This window comes from Muntiacus reevesi, chromosome 9 (assembly GCF_963930625.1).
Source record: "Muntiacus reevesi chromosome 9, mMunRee1.1, whole genome shotgun sequence".
In the NCBI taxonomy this organism is placed as follows: domain Eukaryota; kingdom Metazoa; phylum Chordata; class Mammalia; order Artiodactyla; family Cervidae; genus Muntiacus; species Muntiacus reevesi.
In genome coordinates, this window is record NC_089257.1 from 83,762,498 (window position 1) to 83,772,905 (window position 10,408).

General features: G+C 41.1%; 1 pseudogene; it reads left to right on the forward strand.

Moving 5' to 3' along the window:
• The first annotated feature begins 285 nt into the window (after nucleotides 1-285).
• On the forward strand, nucleotides 286-597 carry LOC136175178 (ATP synthase subunit g, mitochondrial pseudogene; annotated as a pseudogene).
• Nucleotides 598-10,408: the final 9,811 nt, after the last annotated feature.

Sequence of the window (10,408 nt, forward strand, 5' to 3'; positions counted from 1 at the left end):
AAGAGAATTAATTAGCAAAATATTTAATAGAGATCTTTAGGGGAAAATAGTGAAGCCCATTCACATTCTGTTAAAAGTGATCAGTCTGTAAAAGTCAAACACAATGATGAAGGATATCAGAAAATGATGCCAATAAAACAGTAAATTCTTGATTTGGGGGAATTATAAATGAAGATAAAATATACTTACTTTATAATTTAATTATATTTTTCAAAATAAAATGCAACGAACAAATGGGTGAGATTCAGCTGGCCAGTTGGGGTGACAGGCTCTCCATCCTGAACCATGGCCCAGTTTGTCTGTGACCTCACAGAGAAGGCCCCTGGCACTGGTCAATGCTGCTGTGACTTACTTGAAGCCTCAATTGGCTACATTTTGGTACTATGCCAAGGTTGAGCTGGTTCCTCAACCCCTGCTGAGGTCCCTACAGCAATTCAGAGCTTGAAAAATATTATCAACAGTGCTAAAACTAGTAGCTTCAAATAACTCACAGTTAAGGAAGCTCTACTGAATCATTTGGAGGCCACTGAGGTGTGGATGTGGTTTTATATTGGCGAGATCATAGGCAACTATGGCATCATTGGCTATGATGTTTGAAGACTAATTTTTAACATGTGATTATATTTGCTTTATTATTCATCCAAGTGTTCTTGGATCATGTGTGAGCAGACTGTTATTTGAATAAAATAAGACAATGTGTCAGAAAAAAAATGCAATCAAACTCTGACATTTTGGTTCCCTTTTAGTGTCCATCTTAGGTGATCATTTTTGGATGCCAGTATCTCTTGTGTTTGTTCATTTTCCTTGCTTCCAAAACAATTTAAAGTGTCTAGCATTCTTTGTTGAATATTAGTATATTCTAAATTCTTACTAAATAAATATACTAAATATTAGTATATTCTAAATTCTAATTCACCAAAAGGGTCCACTTCCTAATGCCTCTCTTATGGCCTTAATTTTTAAAATATATTTTGCCTACTAAATGGCATTTTTAAGTAGCATTTTTTTTCTCTGTTAAATAAAATTTTGTGTACTTACTTTGGTTAGCACCACAGATAGTGGCTATAATTATAGTTAAAAGTCGAGGTGTCCTTCTGACCTCTAGTCATACTCAATGTTGGACACCATGTGTTTGGGAAAGAAAGAGAGCTTCCAGGGCTTGCTCAGGACATAGGATCCAAGCTGTGGAGAAGAGGGGAGAGTAGATAAGAAACTCAGATGATAATATGGTCACTCAGCTGTGATTGGGCAATTGAGTAGTAGGTCTGACTAAGTCTTTCCAAGTCTGGGGAATATGAGAGAGTGAGTGGAAGTGAAGTGAGAATCACTCAGTCGTGTCCAACTCTTTGGAACCCCATGGACTATACAGTCCATGGAATTCTCCAGGCCAGAATACTGGAGCGGGTAGCCTTTTCCTCCTTAATTTATGCCAGTCCTGCATCAGTTCAGGTCTGAGTGCCACTGAGGTGAACAGGAGGGACAGTGAGACAAATATCAGGTTTGGGTAGATGTGAATTTAAGTTGAGGATTAACAGGAAATGATTATTTGTTGTGGTTGTTGTCCAAGGTTTATTGAAAATATTACAGCACAGCAGAAGACTCACACGGCTCCACGCAGTGTTTTTGAAATTCATCCGGACTCCAGGCTGAGTGACCTGCAGGTTGGAGAGACCGCCCAAGTCCAAAAGCTTCAGCATTTCCTTCGTGTCAGGATCTACTTTAATGATTTCCTGATCCAGGGCTGAGAAGTCAGGCACGTGATTGTCTCTGCCTCTCCTTCTCCTGCAGCTTGATGGAGATTCCTCTCACCGGGCCTCTCTGAATCTGCTTCATCAGATGTGGGATGTAGCCAGCCATCTTGTTGTGGAGCTTCTTGCTGGGAATAATGGCGGTCTCCACTCAAACCCTCTTGTTGGTGTGGAAGTCACTGCCCAGGCGCGTGTGGTACTGCTCAAAGACCCGGGCCACCTTTTGGTGCAAATGCGGCACCTGTTGGCGAGTCCTTGGGAAAAGAGCAGGAAATGATTTTTTTTCTGTCTTCCCTGGCTGGATGGCATCACCGACTCGATGGACATGAGTATGAGTAAACTCCGGGAGTTGGTGATGGACAGGGAGGCCTGGCGTGCTGCAATTCATGGGGTCGCAAAGAATCGGACCCGACTGAGCGACTGAACTGAACTGAACTGAGTATACTCAAAGGAAGCTGAATTTATGCCTGGCATTTTTCTTTCTTTCTTTCTTCTTCTTCTTCTTCTTTTTTTTTTTTTTTTTTTTTTTTTCTGTCTACGTCTGCTTTCTCTGTTCCTGTATCAGAGACTTGGGGAGCTATCCTGCATGGCAGTGATGAAATCAGCTTTGTTAGAAGTGTGAAGTCCTTTCCAACCCTACTGTTTTCGATTTAAGTGCCACAGATAAAGGAGAAAAGAGTGAGTATAATCTTAAAATGTTTAAAAATAATTATAATTAGTAATACTGACACATTAGTAATATTGACACTTAGAGAATAAAAAAAAAGAAAAAAAATCATCGAATAACTTCACCTGTCTAAACAATGATCAGTATTCTGGTGTTTTTTCTTAATTTTTTATTGTATGGTTTTTGCTTTCTTATCTATTTTTGTGTCATTTTCTTTCACTTACTATTATATAAAAAATGTTTCCATGTTGTAATATGGTCTTGATAAGGAACAAAGGCCACACCATAATCTAGTGACTAAATGAATCATAGTTTTCTTACTTTATTATTGGACAGTCAGACAAGTTTAAAGTTTTTGTCTTTGTCTTTTTAAGGTATTGTTTTTTATGGACTTTTGGAGAATACTGTTTCTTGTGGACTTAAAATTTGAGTGGGAGAAAGAATTTCCTAGTGGTCTAGTTGTTAGGACTCCACACTTTAACTGTGGAGGGCTCAGAGTCATTCCCTGGTTGGGAAATTAAGATCTCACAAGCAGCAAGATGCAGCCAAGAGAGAAAAAAAATGAATGGGAGAAAAAAATAGTTTCATTAATTTATTCACTCAACTAATACTAACTGAATAAGACACCAAATTAGGTACTGGGAATAAAGGACTTCAAGGAAAGGCTCAATGATTCTCCAGATATAGTACAAGGAATTGCCAGATCATTTTTTTTAATATATAATTTTATTTATACATTTATTTATTTATTTTTGGCTATGCTGGGTCTTCCTTGCTGCGGGGACTTTTCTCTAGTTGTGGCAAGTGGGTGCTACTCTCCAGTTGTGGTGCGTGGGCTTTTCATTGCGGTGGCTTCTCTTGTTGCAGAGCATGGGCTCTAGGGTTCATGGGCGTCAGTAGTTGCTTTGTGGGGGCTCAGTATTTGTGGCCCCTGGGCTCTAGAGCACAGGCCCAATAGTTGTGGCACATGGGCTTAGTTGCTCCACGGCATGTGGAATCTTCCTGGATCAGGGATCAAACCTCCTGTGTCTTCTTCATTGGCGGCGGAATCTTTACCACCAAGCCACCAGGGAAACCTGCCAGATCAGTTTTAAACTTATACTGATTAACCAATGGCAACATCAAATCCATACTTCTGAAAACCAGCAGTCAGGTATAAGCTCCTCCTATTAACCACACTTTCATGGCTGAAGGTCAGCCAATCCCCATATACTCCACTTTTGAAAGTCTGCCAATCCTGGAAGTTCCCGTTTCCCAAAACTTTATATAAGAGTAACTCTAAAAAATTTTGAAATGGTAACTATGTGAGAGGATGGCTCTGTAATCCACAATTACTTGATTGTGGATGATTTCACAATAAATATGTATATCAAAACATCAGATATATACTTTAAATATATACAGTTTTTAATTTGCCAATCAAACATCAATAAAGCAAAATAAAATTATTTCTAGCTTTCTACTTTGTTTAGAGAGACACTGCACAGCTTTCTCTTTCTTAGCAAGCCAAAAATATTCAGCCTTTTTTTTTTTTTTGGCAGCTTCTTCATTTCAACAGCAGTATCAAGGATAAATAAAAAATATTCCTTCCCCTTAAAGACATCATGACTTAGAGATAACTCACTTACACACAAAAAACTATTATAACTAGGTATGCCACAAGAGAAGTAGTAACAAAGAACCATGTGAATTCAGAGAAGAGTCCTTCCTACTAGGAAGTTCAGAGAGAGTGTCACAGAATGGACCTAGAAGGAGGTATAACTAGAGTTGCTTATACCTAGGAATAAAAATATCACAGTAACAATCACAAAGATTTTTTGTTTTCATATTGTATGAGTCTGCTCAGGCTGCCATAACAAAATGCCATGAAATAGGCAGCGTAGACAACAAAATTATTTTCTCACATTCTGGAGGCCAGAAATTTGAGCTCAAGGTCCAACCTGTTTGGTTTCTGATGACAGTGCTGTTTCCAGCTCACAGATAGCTGTCTTTTTGTCATTTCCTCACCTGATAGAAAGAGCAAACTCTCTGATGCCTCTTATAAGTTTGCTAATTTTATTGGATAAGGCCCTATCCTGAGAACCTCATTTAACCCGAATTATTCCTTGCAGTTCCTATCTCCAAATATAGTCACATTGAGGAGATTAGTGCCTGAACAGATGAATTTGGGAGAGGACGCATTTCAGTTCACAGCATATATGAATTTCAGAATGTCACTCAAATTGCAAGACTCACAAATAATAGACTTGACAAAACTTAGCAAGTGATTTGAAATTGACTGAGGAGAGAGTAAGAGAGAGAAGTTAGAGGTTAGGGTGTTTTACAGATTCCTAGATTGGTGACTGGAAGTAATTTAGTGAATGCAGAAGAAATAAGTTCAAAAAAAAGATAAAGAGTTGTATATGCAGATGCTCTACCTATGGAAATTCAGATAGGCTCTGGTCTTGGAACAGCCTATGCTGCAGTTGCCAGCCTCCTAGATGGCCGCAAACAATTCTTACCTCCAGTATTCATGCCCTATGCAGTTCCTTCTCATGCTGATCCACATAAGCAACAGGGAATAGCAGAAATGGTGGTGTGAGTCTTCCAAGGCCAGGTATTAAAAAGATACTGTGACTTTGTTTCTCCTTGGATCACTCAAGCTGGGAAAGAGAGTTGCAGTGCTTTGAGGGCACACAGGGAGTTGTCTGGAGAGCTCCACATGGCGGGGAACTGTGGCCCATCTGCCGACAACCAGCGCCACCTGGCCTCGTGGGAACGAGCCGCCTTAGAAGGCAATGCTCCAGCCCCAGTCAGGCCTTCAGATGACTGTAGCCCCTGATACCATCCTGACTGCCACCTCATGAGAGACCCTGAGGCAGGGTCACCCACCCAAGCCCCTGTCAGATTCCTGATCTGCAGAAACCGTATAAGATAAGAAGTATTTATTATTTTAGGCCACTTTTGGGGAGTAATTTGTTAACAAAAGATAATAAATCTGCTTTAGAGATTGGGAGTCATTCAGCAGCAATCTAAAGAGTTAATCATACAGCATTGAGATTTTTAAGAGCATGGATTCTAGAATGGCTAGGCTTAAACCATGTCTCTACCATTCAACTTCTGGGCCTCTATTTTCTCATTTGCAAAGTAAGAAAATAAAAAACTGTACCTATCACCAGGGCTCCAGTGGTTGAGTTTTCATGCTTTCAATACAGGGGTTGTGGGTTCAGTCCCCAGGTCAGGGACCTAAGATCCCTCATGCTGCAAGGTGCAACCAAAATTTTTTTATAAATAAATTGTCCAACACCTTGTATAGGACAAACAGACATTTCCAAATTTGGAATTTCAAGTAAAATATCAAAAAAAATTTTTTTAATTATACCTAGCTTATTTTTTAAAGCTTGATTGAGTTAACACATATAATTACAATAATGCCAAGGACATAGCATCCTTCTTAGCCATTATCATTAGATGGTGCTACTCAGTATTATAATCTAAGTAGTACTACAGTAACAGGCAAGCTGGAGAACAGGAGAATATGGAGTAGTCAAAAGAGAAACTGGCTGTTTACATCAAAGCTGCAGAGCTTCAGTTGCTCCAAATCATACTTTCATCGTCTAATGGACTTTAAGAATTTGTCCAAGTTATTTCCCCACCACCATTTCCCCAGTGACCCAAACCAGAACTCTGAACTTATCCTAAACCCTTTCCTGTACCTTGTCCTTCACATCCAATCTTTCACTCCACTTAGAATTGTTAAGGCTCCAATTAATGCCAGTCGCTGTTTCTAGTGGCCAGAACAGAAGGCAGAACAGTAAATAAGACAAAGTCTCTGCCTTAACGTGACTCACATTTCTATCTAATTCTAGAGAGAGACACAGCCAATCTACAAAGAATAGAGTATAGTGTCAGATAACAGTAAGTAAAGAATGGTAAGGAGGTGGAGGGGGAGCGACTTTAGAAAACCTGACCATGTCTGTTAACTTTATCACCTAAGTCTCTCCACCTCATCCTTGCCTTCCCACTGCCAGAATCAATAACGTTCACCATCCTTGGTCTGGATTGTCCCACCTGCCTCACCACCCTTACTTGTTATGAATCAGGAGCTCGTGTCTGATCGCATTATTTCCCAGCTCAGAGTGCTTCAGTGGTTTCCTCTCTGAACTGAGAGTAAAACCTAGGCACCTACAAACTCTCAGCTGATAACCTTTTTTCCTGTTTCACTGAACAAATTGAAGTGATCAGAAAGAAAAAGTGAAAGTCGCTTAGTCATGTTGGACTCTTTGCAAAGTGATCAGAAGAGAATTGTAATTCTCTCATTGCAACTATGCACATTCCTGAGTTTGTGTCCATATGCTCTACCTGTCCCTGCATTTAATGGACGAACTGCCCTCACTCCAACCGAAGGTCACCATTTTTTTTTTTTTTTTGCAGTAGAGTCTGGCAAATCTTTATTTTTACCATAGCTTTTATATTCTAAGTTAGTACATTTTTAAGGGGAAGATAGTTTAATATTACATCAGCTTATCCTTCACGAAACCAGAGTGTTTTCTGCATACTTCTTTGTGAGTCTTGTACATTATCTTCTGGCCATGGGGCCTATTGACATTTTATGACCTAGGTGAATGCAAAGCTGTTTTCCATAATCTATTCTTTTTTTTTTTTTTTTTTTTTTTTATTAGTTGGAGGCTAATTACTTTACAATATTGTAGTGGTTTTTGTCATACATTGACTTGAATTAGCCATGGATTTACATGTATTCCCCATCCCGATCCCCCCTCCCACCTCCCTCTCTACCTGCTCCCTCTGGGTCCTCACAGTGCACCAGGCCCGAGCACTTGTCTCATGCATCCCACCTGGGCTGGTGACCTGTTTCACCCTTGATAATATACATGTTTCGATGCTGTTCTCTTGAAACATCCCATCCTCGCCTTCTCCCACAGAGTCTAAAAGTCTGTTCTGTACATTTGTGTCTCTTTTTCTGTTTTGCGTATAGGGTTATCATTACCATCTTTCTAAATTCCACATATATGTGTTAGTATACTGTAATGATCTTTATCTTTCTGGCTTACTTCACTCTGTATAATGGGCTCCAGTTTCATCCATCTCATTAGAACTGATTCAAATGAATTCTTTTTAATGGCTGAGTAATATTCCATGGTGTATATGTACCACAGCTTCCTTATCCATTCATCTGCTGATGGGCATCTAGGTTGCTTCCATGTCCTTGCTATTATAAACAGTGCTGTAATGAACATTGGGGTACACGTGTCTCTTTCAGATCTGGTTTCCTCAGTGTGTATGCCCAGAACTGGGATTGCTGAGTCATATGGCAGTTCTATTTCCAGTTTTTTAAGAAATCTCCACACTGTTTTCCATAGTGGCTGTACTAGTTTGCATTCCCACCAACAGTGTAAGAGGGTTCCCTTTTCTCCACACCCTCTCCAGCATTTATTGCTTGTAGACTTTTGGATAGCAGCCATCCTGACTGGCGTGTAATGGTACCTCACTGTGGTTTTGATTTGCATTTCTCTGATAATGAGTGATGTTGAGCATCTTTTCATGTGTTTGTTAGCCATCTGTATGTCTCGAAGGCTACCATTTCCACTTACACACCAGATCCCATCCTCTCAGCCACTCAGGGACATTGCTCATCAATTTCCTCTTTCTCTTCTACATCATCAACTTCCCCCACTTTAGCAGACGTTTCTCATCATAAACATATTATTTCTGGCACTGTGAAAAACTCTATTGACTCACTTCTCCCCTTGTTACAGCCCCATTTCTCTTTAACGAATAACTACTTCAAGAGTTGTTCATGTTCATCGTCACTAAATCTGCTCTTTCCATTCTTTCTTGAATCTATTCCAATTACACTTTCGACCTCAAAACAGCTTTTGTGAAGGTTACCAGGAACCCCTGCATTGCTAAATCTAGAAAACAGTTCCCAGTGCTCATCTTCATTGATTCATAAGCATAGTTTAACGCAATTAATCAGACTCAGCTCTTTGAAAGACTTTCTCTACTTGTTTATTTACAAGCATTGCAAGTTTTCTGATTTTTCTCGTACTTCACTGGCTTCTCTTTTTCAATTTCCTTGCTTTTATACCAAAGAAAATTGAGAGTCTGATGTATGATTGATCTCTTGTTGATCACTCAGTCTCATGGCTTTAAAACCCACCTGCCAGGATACACTTACCTCTGCTAACTTCCTATCCCCAGTCCAGAGCTCCCTCTTGAACTACAGACTTGGTCACCTCTCTGTTCTCCCAAGCTTCCCTTGTGGTTCGGCTGGTAAAGAATCCGCCTGCGATGCTGGAGACCTGGGTTCGATCCCTTGGTGGGGAAGATCCCCTGGAGAAGGGAAAGGCTACCCACTCCAGTATTCTGGCCTGGAGAACTCCATGGACTATACAGTCCATGGGGTCGCAAAGAGTCGGACATGACTGAGCTACTTTCACTTTCACTTTCTGCTCTCCCAGACTCCAGTCTCTCTCCTTTGCATGCATGCATGCTAAGTTGCTTCAGTCGTGTCCAACTCATTGTGAGTCTATGGACTGTAGCCCTCCAGGCTCCTCTGTCCGTGGGATTCTCCAGGCAAGAATACTGAGGTGGGGTGCCGTGCCCTCCTCCAGGGGATCTCCCCAACTGAGGGATGAAACCCTGGCCTCTTATATCTCCTGCACTGGCAGGTGGTCTCTCTACCACGAGCGCCACCTGGAGAGCCCGGCTCTTCCTTTATAGCTCAGGAAAGTGACAGTGCCATCCTTCCAGATGCCCAACCCAAAACCCTGGAGTCAGGGTCTCTCTTTCAGACCAAACCCTCATTATGCAGGTCTTTACTCAAATGTCATCTTTTCTTTGAGTTCTTTCCAGGTTACCATAGTTTAAATTCAACTTCCTTCCCTGACTTAATATCCAAAGAAAGCTGAGTGCCGAAGAATTGATGCTTTTGAACTGTGATGTTGGAGAAGACTCTTGAGAGTCCCTTGGTCTGCAAGGAGCTCCAACCAGTCCATCCTAAAGGAGATCAGTCCTGGGTGTTCATTGGAAGGACTGATGCTGAAGCTGAAACTCCAGTACTTTGGCCACCTCATGCGAACAGCTGACTCATTTGAAAATACCCTGATGTTGGGAAAGATTGAGGGCAAGAGGAGAAGGGGACGACAGAGGATGAGATGGTTGGAGACGGCATCACTGACTCAATGGACATAGGTTTGGGTAAGCTCCAGGAGTTGGTGATGGACAAGGAGGCCTGGCATGCTGCAGTTCATGGAGTCGCAAAGAGTCGGACACGACTGAGTGACTGAACTGAACTGAAGTCACTCATTATAAACTGACATGGAGCGTTCACTAATTTGCCTTTTTCCTCTGAATGAGATAGTTTTTGACTTAGAATCTTGGCTGAGAGTGAAGGGAGGGCAGTTTTAGAGTTCTCTACTAGGCTTTCCCCACTAAGATAGTTCTTACCTCCCAGGCCAACCCCCCTTATGGGTTTCTGCCAAGTGTGTCTATTCCAGTGGAAACATCTGGAAACCAGGGACGTGGACCTGGGGGTGGGTCTTCAGAGCCAGTGGACCCACTGCAAGTTGAGCTCAATTCTTACTTTATCCCCATATGCCTCCCTCTGCAAGGGGATCCATTCTATTGCTTCAGTTCTCTGTGTATTCATTTCAAATTGGACCCAGTGTCCAGTTCTTGAAATACTCCCTTTTCCTGGTGGGAAGCTGCTTAAGCACCCACTGCTTTCTTGGGCTGGAGAACTCTCTTCATGTTCCATGGTATTTCAGGGCCCTTCCTCCTGGGGATCTGACCTCTTTTTTTCCCCTCTCTTTTAGTCAGTAGGTTCCAAGTTGGAAAACTGGTTCAGGTTCAGAAACTTGGCAAAGGATTGTGACTTTTTCTTGAGCTATCTTCATCCTCCTGTTTATCAACCTTGATTTTTTTTTTTCTTTTTAAATAGGTTTATTGAGATATAACCCAATACCACATAATTCACTTGTTTAAAATGTGC